The 12,375-nt window shown below is 45.6% G+C and overlaps 1 protein-coding gene and 1 pseudogene across 7 annotated transcripts in view; one reads left to right on the top strand and one right to left on the bottom strand.

The window, feature by feature from the left end:
• The window catches only part of IGDCC3 (immunoglobulin superfamily DCC subclass member 3), a 39,981-nt gene that overhangs the window by 15,714 nt on the left and 11,892 nt on the right, over positions 1–12,375 (top strand). The gene's annotated exons all lie outside the window — the stretch shown is intronic.
• LOC118600953 lies at positions 9,757–9,875 on the bottom strand (annotated as a pseudogene).

The following is a 12,375-nucleotide window of genomic DNA, read 5'->3' as shown; positions in this document are numbered from 1 at the left end:
CACCTTCCAAGGCAAGCTGAAGAAAGTCCCAGGATGCCAGAGCACCGGCCTCAACCCCCAAAGAGCTAACAGGCCGAGTTCCATGCTAAGAAGCATCCCGGTGCCCTCCAGCTTCTCATGCCTCTTGGGAAGGACCAGTCCTACATGTACATGCCAGCTTCTTATTATCTTGAAAAGTAATACCCGTGATAATGGAGCATTCTATGATTGCAGGTTGCCGTGGGAATAGATAGGGGAGAAAAAAACACTCATTATTATATTCATTATCTACCTATCATCATACTCACCCATGGAGCATTATTTTTAAAGTTACTTATGGGCTTGGGTTTAGAGAATACTGGGGATGGGGGTGGGATTAGGCTTCCTTCAAATGTACTTTTTCAGTTAAAATTATTGCATCTCTAATTTGGGCCTGGAGGCTCCTTTTGCTTTTTGAAAAGTGGATCATTTTCCAAAGTATAATTTATCTGGGATTAGACATTCAGGCACTCTTACTGAAATCTGGGCAAACCTTAAAGGCACACATACAGTAATATAAAGTAATAATTATGTTTGTAGTTCTTGTGCGAGTGGTCATTTTAGTCTTATGAAATGAAGCTAGTGGCTTATATAGAATTAGAATAACCTTTGATCTGTTTACTAGCTGTTGTTTCCTTAAATAAATGATTTTTCCCTTTGGAAAGGGACTTTTAGCATCATTCCTTAGAGTACTTGGGTCTGTGGAGGGGACTCAGGGACTGGAGATGGGTGGAAAGAGATAGGCCAGATCGGTGGGGCTCCAGGCCTCTCCCACATCTACTCCATTCACAGCAACTCTACTTTATCGTTTTTTGTTTTGTTTTGTTTTGTTTTGTTTTGTTTTGTTTTGGAGTTCTCAAGACCAAATAACTAAGCAGATCAATTAACTAGGCAGATTGGCCTAAGCAGAGGAGTAATTTATCAACAGCAAACCCTGTGATGCCAAGTGGATTTAAGGTGCTAGACCCTTAGGCAGAAGAAATATTACATTAAGATGAAGATTTAAGGTAATTATAAAGAAAAACGTTATGGGTCACATCTGAGGTTATGGCCAGGTTGATTCAGATTGGGTCAGAAAAAAAAAAAAAGAGCTATACTTATATTTTTCTCTCCTTTAAAAACATGCTTTTCATATACAACCGTTACAACTAAGTGCTTGGTAATGTTAAATGTGGTTGGTCGATCAGAGCAAGGAACAGTTTTGGCTGCTGTTCATTCAGTCTCAACACTGGTGTCTATTCTTTAATTTTATTCTCAAATAAATGGATAGATGGATGGTCCTATTTAAGAGTTTGGCTACGGGCCATCCACAAAAGGTTTATAATCTAGTTTTGAGGACATGGGCTTTAGAAAAGATTGCCACCTCGAAAAGAGCTCTGTGATGTGCATCAAATGTGTGGTACTAACTAAAGGCTGCTGGTGATCTGAGCAACAGACCAGACCTTTTTATCATTTGTTAAGCCCGGTAGAACATTGGAACATATGTATGACATTCTTTAGGCAGAAATAGTCTAAGAGCCCATCAGAAGAGATTAGAAAGTACATGCTTCCAGGAAACAATATGTGAAATTGAAGGATGTTAAAGCAGGTCAGTTCTCAAATCTACAAATCTCCAAGAACAACTATTATGTACCACCTGCCTCTGAGCTAAGTACTCTGAGGGATAGAAAAATAAGACACTTCCTGATCTTGAAGGATGTAACCTCCTTCCCCTCTCCCGACCCCCCAAAAAAACCTTAAGAGGAAGCAGTTTGATGTAGCAGGAAGAATCTGTCGAATGCATAAATAGTGTGATCATCGGTCAGCTTGTCCATCTGCATTGGGGTTTCCTTTAGTTCTGATTTCTAAGCTGAGCCATTTCATATTCTTATACACGGGGAAAAAAAGTGAAATGCCTCAGGCTAGTCCTGTTTCTGGTGATGAATCAGTTTCCACAGACACTGCATAGAACTCTAATCTTACATATCGGCCCATCACTCTTATTGGGCCTCTTCCTTGGATCAAAACAGTGGCCTCAGTGCTTTGGGTATTACATCCAAATTTTAAGATCTGGCTTTGCATACCCTCTATAACTTAGACCTCCCCTTTCCAGCCATTGTCCTCTCCCTCCCTGAGTCCTCTGGCCTCTTCCTCAGTCTAGACTCCCCACAGTTCCCTATCTTCCTTCTCCTTCTTTTCAAAGTCTTTCTCTCCTGCCTTCTATGCTCACATCTCTCTCAGCTGCCTTTGAACTTCTCCAGCCCTTTCAGTTGGTGGCACACAGTTGGGCACTTAGGTATATAAATTCCCAACTCCACCAATTGTTTCATTCGTCCCCAGTGAAATCTAATTAGGCCGTTGAAGGCAGGGCCGTGCATTTTTCTGAGTCAAGGACAGAACTGGGTGACCACAGTAGGTGTCCATAAGAATCTGCTGGTGGAGAAGGCTCTGTGAGGAAACCAGTGGTCGGGTGAGAGGGGAGCCCCTGGGTAGTTCCGTGTCCGCCTGCCCGTCTTCCACGTAAAGAGACAGGAACTGCTTCCTCGGTTTCCCCAGGTGGCAGCTGTGTCCGCTAGGTCGGCCCAGCTGGGGAATTTGCACAGCTGGGGGAGGGGGTGGCGGGAAATGGTGCCTCGCTCGCCCCACCGACATCAAACCCTCGTTTGGCGTGTGAGGACAATGGCTGTCTTATTTTCTCCATTCGCCGTGCACAATGCCGGATTCTCTCATTCACCCGCGGCGGTGCGAGCGAGGTAATTAGCCAGCGCCATTCAGCGCGGACACTATTGCTATGCGGGGGGGCGAGGACGCCCGCGTCGGCGGGGATTAGCCGCGGGCCGGGGTGTGCAGCTGCGGCCACTTCAAAGGGGCCCGGCGGGCCCGGCCGGCTGTGGGAACCGGCGCTGCCTCCCCCGGGAGCCGCCCCTCCGGCTCGGCCCTGGGCCGCTGCGAATGGGACCCGCCGGTCCTCCTCGGCCCGGCCGCCGCCGCGCGCTCTGCTCTCTCCGGGGCAGCTCGGCCCCAAGCCCCCGCGGCGGCCGTTGTCGCCTCCATCACACCCCCACTTTCATCAGGACCTCAAGTACTTTTTTCTTTTGAGTCCCGGGAGTCAAAGGGCAAAGAGGGGAAGGAGGGGGAGGGGCGAGGGGGATGGGAGCTTGACACAAAGCGCTGACCTCGGAGGAGCGGAGCAGATGGTCCCACTTACTCCTGCCGCCGAGTGAGCGGCTCTCAGGGCCTCAGGCTCAGGGCCATGACCCCGCCCGCCATCCGAATGCCTGAACTGGGGCCCTGCGGGGGCTGGGCTCCCACATACTCCTCCACCCGCCCTTCTGCCCACTCTGAGCCTCCTGGCATTGGAGTCAGACTGCCTAGACCAGCCAGCCTCCAGCAAGGCTTGGGGGCCTGGGCCGAAAATCTGCCCTTGTTGAATACTGGAGCCATAGGGAAAAATCAGGATTTTCAAGAACCTGCCAGACCAGGGGTTCCCAATTCTGGCTATGCAGTTCGAGACACCACCCCGAGCTTTAATAGAAATACAGATTCCTGAGCACTACACCAGACCAAGGGATCTGGAGCTCTGGCAGTGGAGTCCAGAAATCTGCATTGCTACCCGACACCCTAGGTTATTATGATACACAGCCAAGTTTGCAAATGGGGGTCTAGTCCAACTTTTTCATTTTCATTGAAGTTGAAACTCAGGTGAGGAAGTAACTTATCTAAGGATAGACACTGAATCATGGTAGGGTGGGGACTTGGGTAGAAGATGATGGGGAATGATCCCCGAGACCGTCAGCATTCAGGAAACAGTTTACGAAGATTTATTATTTACCTTATTATTTATTTGTTCTAGGCTCTGGAGGGTAGAAAGGAAAATTAGACTGTTCTCTGCCAGTAAGGGACTCATAGGCTAGTAAGGAGGATTGCTGTGTGAACAACTACTCTAATATAGTCTAGAAAAGGCTAGGAGAGAGGCACAAGGTGACACATTTGAGGCAGGAATTAATTCTGCCTCCTTTGGGGAATGTGGAGGATGGAGGTGCTACTAGAGAAAGAAACAAACAAGTTTCAGGCAGAGAGGATGGCAGAAGAAATATATGTATGGACACCTATGATATGTCCAGGGAAGGCAAACGCGTCTCACCTGGTCAGAGTACAAATCACATGAAGACAGAATTAGCTGGCATTTGAGGCTGGATAGATGAAACAGGACCTAATAATGAAGACCTTGAATGCCATCTTAAGGAAAGTACCTTAATTCAAGACAATGGAGAACCACCGAAGATGTTTGATGATCGTATCGGATATTCCAGAAGATTAATTATGGATTCTGGAAGGAGGGAGAGAGGACTAGAAATGGGAAGGCCGGAAGAGGGAAGCTGTTACAGAAACACTTGAGAATGATAAGAGCCTAAGCTAAGGCGATGGGATGGAAAGGGATAGACCAGGATTCAGTGACCACTTAGCAACCCCTTGAAACTCCAGGATCCTCCCATGGAATGTAGACCTCTTTCTTCCCCAAAACAAATCTTATTCTGGAATGTTGTTGGAGTAGAGACCCTACAGGCCTTAATCTACTGTGGTTCAGTGTTGAGCCATCCGAGATCTTGTGGAGCCATGAGATGTAAATGTAGCATTGAATCAAAGGTTGAGACTAGGAGAGGGTCCTTTCATGGATGTAGAGGGACTACTTTACTTGGTGTTATCCTAGAATCTTAATATTGGTATGGACCTTAGAGATTTTCTTGTCTATTCTGCCCACTCCCATTTTACAGATGAGAAAACCAAGGTTGGTTTTCTCACATAGGGAGTCTGTGATAGAGCCAGGCATGATCCCTGGCCCCTTTCTACTACCTAACCCCCACTATAATAGTCCCTACAAATCCTAATATATGGCTCTGGAAATTTTAGGGAAGTATCTTTTTGTTGAGTAGACCTCATGGTCATGTGAAAGCAATTTACTTAATAGCTGCAGCCTGGGCCCTCTAACCAGATGCCCTTCCCGGAGGTGAGGGAGATCCGGTGTCCTGACCAGAACAACGACGGAAGTTAAGGATGTTGTAGGCATGGGCAGGTTTACATAAGGAAGATTAGTGACCCTGACATGGGTGGAGACATACAGTCTGTGGAGAGGGGCTCTGCTGGGCCTGGACATTGTCAAGTCTAAGGCAGAGAGTGATTCCCAAGTTGATTCCCAGCCCCTGACCCTGCACCCTCAACTGGCGCTGCAAGCAGATGTGCCTCAAAGGCTGTAGCTGGATGAGACTTTGCAACTTGTCCAACTCAACTCCTGTATTTTGCAGAGGAGGAAACAGAGGCTGAGAATGGGGCTTTGGATTTATCAAAATCCACACATCTAGATTTGCAATAATATTAATGACCTCAAGAGTTTTATGCTAAGTGAAATAAGTCAGACAGAGAAAGACAAATACTGTTCACTTACATGTGGAATTTTTTTTAAAAAACAAACTTATAGATACAAAGAACAGATTGGTGGTTGCCAGAGGCAGGGGATGGGCGGTGGGTGAAAGGGGTTGAAAGGTACAAACTTCGAGTTATAAAATAAATAAATCATGGAGATGTGATGTATGGCACGGTGACTATAGTTAATACTACATTGCATATTTGAAAGTTGCTAAGAGAATAAATGTTAAAAGTTCTCATCATAAGAAAAAACGATTTGGTAACTGTATGGTGATGGATGTTAACATTTGTGGTGATTATTTCGCATTTTATACAAGTATTGAATCATGTTGTACATCTGAAACTAATATAATGTATGCCAATTATACCTCAATTAAAAAAATAAAAATAAATTTTAAAAAGATCACAAATCCAGTTATTAAAAGGATCGAATCAGTCTTGCTGGCTACCTCTCCCTTTAGCCATTTCACCTCCCCCTCCTTCCAACTCACCCCTTGGGAGCCACTAGTATTTCTCAAAACCAAGAAAATAAATTGCTCCTCTATTTTTAAGGCCCCAATAGGCTACAGGAGTAGCCCTGCAGCTCAGACTTCCTGGATTGCTATGTTGAAAGTGCTCAGGGAAGAGCTACCCTGGGATAAATGCCTTGGTTGTTTATTTACCTATGTCAGTTGAACTTAGGAAACTGCTTAGTGGCCAGTAGTAGAGTGGTAACACCACCTTATCTTGGTACATGTCTGCATTAGTTACACTCCGTGAAATCTACCCCAAATCCTGGGAGTGTTCAATTATAGCGAAACCAGCTGTATCTTGGGTATCTGAATGTGAGTAGGCATGGTGCTTATAAGGGTCTGGGATGTTGTGCACCTCTGTTTTTCAATATGAATGTCCTTAGATATCATCAGTGCTGTTTGAGCAGCATTTGAATGTGTGTCTCCCTCACTCTCCAGGGGACTCCTGAGTTTAAATGCCTGCCTTAACACCATTAACTGGCTGTGTGACCTTGGGCAAGTTACTTAACCTCTCTGAGCTTCAGAAGGGCTAGTAATCCCCACTTCTCAGAATTATACCGATTAAGGGCTCTCTAACTTTTGACCATCAGCAGCTTCTGCAGGGCTGTTTTTCAGGGCCCTGTTACTCTGATAGGACCTAAGATGCTGACCCTGGTGCTTTCATCCTTCTGACATGTCTTAGGAGCTCAGGTGGAAATTTCTAAGGACAGGACCTGTGTGATGGAGGGAGTTTGCTCTTGGGGTGCCAGAACAGCCTCTGTGACACAGTAGCAGCCAGTAATTATCTGCTGAATGAATGCTTAGCTTCGGCCCAGTGAGTCTTTGTAAATAGGACAGGTGACTGTATTTCCCAAACCAAAAAACAGGACACATCCTCTGAGTCATTGCCTGTTATGTGGGATGTAAACAGGATACAATATTTGAAATTGAGACTGCTTTTGCAAACCTAGCAGTGGGACCTTTCCCCTTCCCAGAATGTATAAGAGCAGTAGGGCACACCCACCCAGTGTCACATCCAGTCTTTCACTTATGGCAGGCACTCACACCTATGTCCAGGGACACTCCATACCCTCCACTGAAGGCTGGAGGGTGCAGGGGAGAGGAACTCGTGGCTTGATCTGGAGGAAGATCTGGAGCTTCCGAATTATGGGCTAAGTAATTAAAATAGGGCGTTGAGAGGTCTTATTCTCCTTGGGTTGTAAAAACGCATCTTAGGGGCTGCGGAGAGCCCCAGATTTTCTTTCCTGCAGCCGTGCATTGAGCCTTACAGTCCATTGGAATCAAAGATCAGGCCATAAAGGTTCGATGTTCACCAGTACTATAGTGGGCCAACAGCTGGATACAGGGACTTTCCTAAACTGAAGCCAGCCCCCCACGGCTTCCCACCTCTCCCCCATCCGGGCCCCTGTTTGTCAGAGGTGGCTGCTCTGGAGGGAGGGGAGAGATGTGGATTTATGACTGCTGACTTGAAAGACAAAGTTGCCTTTTGTGTTAGAATTGGGGCCAGGGGAGTGGTGAGCTGGTGGTGGAATGGGAGGGTGGCAGGGAGGGGCTGGGGTTCAGGGGCCAGAGGCAGCGGGCAAGGGGCTTGAGGAGGCTGAGGAGGCAGACAAAGGGATCCAGAGGTTTCTCAAAGCAGGGTCACCAGGCAAAGGCCCAAATGAATCAATCACCGCCATCGAAGCTGAGCAGGGCCTCTGAGCCATCACAGCCTTTTGGGGCTGATTGTAAGTACTAGATACCGTCCATCTACATTTATCCAACACCCAAACCCTACACACATCCCTCCCCTCCTCCTCAAAACATACTCTGGATTAGAACCTTACTTCAGCTCTGAGACCACCCTTCGGAAGTCCAGGAAAATAAATGCAAGTCTTTTAAGTTCACACTTTCTCTCTCCCAAATGACCACAGCCTGTCAGTATGGGGATCCTTCCTTTATAGAGCCAAAGTCAAGGCAAAGTGAGGATGCAGATAATTGAGAGACAGGGACAGAGTGTTAAGGAGGGTGAGCCTGGACCAGAGGACCCTGATAACAAGACAAATACTCCAATGGAGACTGTAGGCAAGTCACCAGCCTCCCCAGAACTCAGGGCTCTCTGCCCTTACCTTTCTCCTTCCCGTAGACTTTAGAGATAGGACATTTACAAGTGCTTTGAGGAGTTTAGAGATTATGTGAGGTGGACCTTGGCTGGCCTCCTTGCCCGCCAGGGGCCACTCTGCCTCAGCCGTTGCACTCCGCCAGTGGCTCTGCCTGGTGGGTATGGGTGGAGGTCCGAGTAGCCATCAGATGCCTTGAGTTCAGCAGGTGCTTTAACTACACCTCAGAGAGCCACATCCATCCCCTGGAATGAGCCTGGCCAATAAAGGCATGAGTTTATGGGCTTCATAAACATTTTACTAGAGAAATCAAGGCCTCAATTACCCAATGGCCTCTTCCAACTGACAGCTTGTCTATTGGGGCCTCTATGAAGCCCCCAGGCAGAAGTGAGATAGAAGAAGCCAAGCTCTGGTTTATACCCAACTGCCCTCCCCCCAGCCCATTGACCCCCCTCACCATTCAGGTCTTGCAAATTCTGACTTTACTCACATCTTCATGGAGTTTGAGGCTCTTCCACTAACTTTGTGAGCCTTTCCGAGGGAAGATAGCTGCCACCCCTTCATCCCCCAACTGCCAGCCATGCCCTTGCATAATTTCTCATCTCTCTTTTAAGTCAAGAGCCTACAATTTTCCCTCAACAATAGCTAGCAAGTATTTTCTATTCACGAAGGACTGTGCTAAACACTTTACAAATATATCTCATTGAATCCCTCTAATGTTGCAGCTCTGGAAGCATGAGCTATTATCATTCCTATTTTATAAAGTGAGATTCTGAGAGAGAAACTTGCCCAAGGTCACACAGCTGACAGAGGAGGTGTCGAGTTTTGAACTCAATTCTATATGACTCCAGAGCCTGTACTATTAACCCCTTCACTGTACCATTACCTCAAAAAGCTCTAAGCAGGTATTTCCCCACTAGGAGCAAAAATCTTGCTGTGTAAGGCCTTTTTTGCCATGCAGTGTGATAGCCTTACTAAGATGTGATCAAATATAAGCCCTGTCCGAGGTCTCTGAGTCCATGTGGCCAAGAGGGGAGGGAGCCAGCAGGAGCAAGGCTAGGTTAGTGAAGAAGATGGAAAAGAAACGGGGGTTTTCTGGTGGGGCAGCAAGAGAGAAGGCAGCTGGGAGTCTGGGGTCTTGCCTTAGGTCTGTACCGGCACTGCCCGATAGAATTTTCTGTGATGATGGAAATATGCTGTTGGTCCTGTCCCATAATGCAGCTAGTAGCCACTTACGGCTGTTGAGTACTTGAAATGTGCTTAATGAGTCATAGAAACTGAATTTAAAATTTTTATTTAATTTTAATTTAAATGGCCACATGTGGCAAGTGCCTACTACTACAATTGGACAGCACGGGGTTCTCACCACAGCTGAAGGCTGAAATCTGCTCAAAGTTCACTGGTGATAAAATGTCCTGTGGGCTCATCCCCAAAGAGCTCTGGCTACTTCTAGATGCCACTTTGTAAGGGTGCCTTGCCCATGCAGAGATTGGCTAGAGGAGGGTCTCCAGGCTCAAGGTATCTGAACATCATTTCACATCACAAGTGGCTGAAAGATTTAAAGGTATTTTACCTCAGAAGATGTTTCTCAGGGAACAACTCAGACCTCAGGTATTTGAAGGGCTCTTTGGTCAAGAACACAATTGTTTGTGTCTTCTACAGCAGTACTGTTCAGTAGAAACATAATGTGAGCCACCATAGGTGATTTAAAAAAATTTTTTTAATGCCTACAGCACCTGGTCTTCCTAGGTGGTCTCCCATCCAAGTACTAACCAGGCCCGACCCTGCTTAGCTTCTGAGATTAGACAAGATCAGGCACGTTCAGGGTGGCATGCCTATAGACTGATTTAAAATTTTTTGTAGTCACATTTATAAAAAAAAATTTTTTAAACATGAAGTTAATTTTAATAATAAATTTTATTTTACTTAATATAGCCAAAATATCATTCCAACATTTAATCATTATTTTTAAATTATTAATATTTTTACACTTTTGCACTATCTTTAAAATTTTAAATATTATCATTGCAACTTGTAATGAATATTTTAAAATTATTAATCACATAATATTAATTTTTTCCAATTTTTTTTATTCTAGTTAAATACAGATAATATAAAATTTACTGTCTTAACCATTTGTAAGTTCCGTGGCATTAAGTACATTCATATTATTGTGCAAACAAACCATCACCACTATCCTCTCTAGAACAATTAAATAACTTTCTTTTTCTCTCTCAGCCCCTCGCAACCGTCATTCTACTTTCTGTTTCTATGAATTTGTCTACTTAGTTATTTCATTTAAGTTGAATCATACAGTATTTGTCTTTTTGTGACTGGCTATTTCATTTAGTGTAATGTCCTCAGAGTTCATCCATGTCATAGCTTGTGTCAGAATTTCCATCTTTCTTAAGGCTGAGTAGTATTCCATTGTGTGTATATACCACATTTTGTTTGTCCATTCATTCACTACAACTTGTGTTGCTTCCATGCTTTAGCTAATGTGAATAATTATGCTATGAATATGGGTCTACATATATCTCTTTGAGACCCTGCTTTTAATTCTTTTGGACATATATATACTCAGAAGTGGAATTGCTAGATTATGTGGTAATTGTTGTTGTGTTTTTTTTTTTTTTTTTTGAGGACTGCCATTCCATTTTCCAAAGTGGCTACACCATTTTACATTCCCAACAACAGTGTACAAGAATTCCTTCCAATTTATCCACATGCTTACCAATACTTGTTATCTTTTGTTATTTTTTGTTTTCCGTTTTTTGTTTTTGTTTTTTATAGTAGCCAGCCATCTTAATGGATGTGAGGTAGCATCTTGTTATGGTTTTGATTCACTTTTGCCCAATGTTTAGTCTGTTTTGTTTTTTGTTTTTTTGTTTTTTTTGATACTAAGTCTTTGATACTAAGTATGTATTTTACACCTAAGCCTACCTCAGTTCGGCCTGGCCACATTTCAAGTGCGTAATAACTGGCTACTGTATTGGAAAATGTGACTTAAGGGGGGAAAGTTGGGGCACTGGGTAGAAGCATATGGGATTCAGGCATGTCTCTAGTGTAAGGAAAAACATTATAATCATTGGAGCAGCCTGAAAAGGGACCAGGTTTCCAAGAGGCTGTGTCTCTGGTCATTGGCAGGGATAGATACAAGGAGGGAACCAGCCTCGATGGCCTTTGGAAGAGTCTGTAGTTTATGGTTGTTTCTCTTGAATAGGCTGTGTGAGTAGAGGTTGTGGGTGCCTCAGACCCCTGGTGCCACCAGCTTTTGCAAAGGCTGTTTTGAACTCTCCACACCAACATACCCCCTGGTTGTTTTGTCATCACACACCGGACAGGAGTCTGGCTGTACTCGAAGGGTGGGAGGCTAAGCTTGGGGAGGCTGCCAGCTTTTTTCCCAGCACTCTGTCTCGACCATTCGCTGCCCCCCGGCGTCCCCCTGGAGCCTGTCTAATCAGATCCAGGCCTGACCTTGCCAGAGGTCCTGGACCAGGAGGAAAGCTTCCCCTCCCCTCCCTGAGCTGCTCTAGATCTGGCTCTCAGGAGACCCCTCCCCTTGGGGTGATTTATAGGAATGTCCAGGAATCATTTCCTTCCTGTTTCTGCTCCCTTCCAGGCCAGTGGATTGCTGGGCTCACTCTCTGCCCTTGTCCTTCCTTATGGCCTAGCTGTACCCATGATTGGGGCAGGGAGGGACTGGGAGATTTGTTCCTAGATTGCTTGGGGACAAAGGTGCTTTCTTCTTCCTTTCTTCACAACTGCTGCCAAAGCAGGCCTTTGTCCACCGTGTTGCTCTCTCTGACCCTCACACTTGGAAGGGCCTCCCAGCCACTGCCAATTAGTCCCTCTTATCCCCCAGGTTGAAGTGATGGACCCCAAACTTTGCCTACCTCACTCAAATGTCAGCAGGAGTATAAAGCATCAAGAGCCACAGCCCCACCTCCATGTCTACCAACCACAAACACATACCACAAAAACTGGCCACAAATAGCATCTGTAAACTGTGTACACCATTATCAACCACACAGTGGCCTCCAGGATGACTTGTTCAGTGCTCAGGGTGATCAGAGGTCTGGCCCTCAGCCTCACATACCCATGCTTGTCCAAGGACCCTCTCCCCAGAGAGGCACGCTGAGACACAGCTTCCCCCTGTATCAGTGCCCTGCTAGCACAAGCCAGGGCAAAAACAGATTTGTAATCCAAACATGTCCCACCCTGAGAGGTTGGAGGAGGCCTAAGTGGCACCGAGAAACTTTATCTCCTGACTTCTTAGAGAAAAATTGCTATTACCTGTGAACTAGGAGTGAGCGAAATATTCTAAGCGACCCCAACTAAAC

This window comes from Rousettus aegyptiacus, unplaced genomic scaffold (assembly GCF_014176215.1).
Source record: "Rousettus aegyptiacus isolate mRouAeg1 unplaced genomic scaffold, mRouAeg1.p scaffold_m13_p_3, whole genome shotgun sequence".
Classification (NCBI taxonomy): Eukaryota; Metazoa; Chordata; class Mammalia; order Chiroptera; family Pteropodidae; genus Rousettus; species Rousettus aegyptiacus.
Note: the sequence above shows the minus strand (reverse complement) of the source record. Positions and strands in the feature narration are given on the sequence as shown.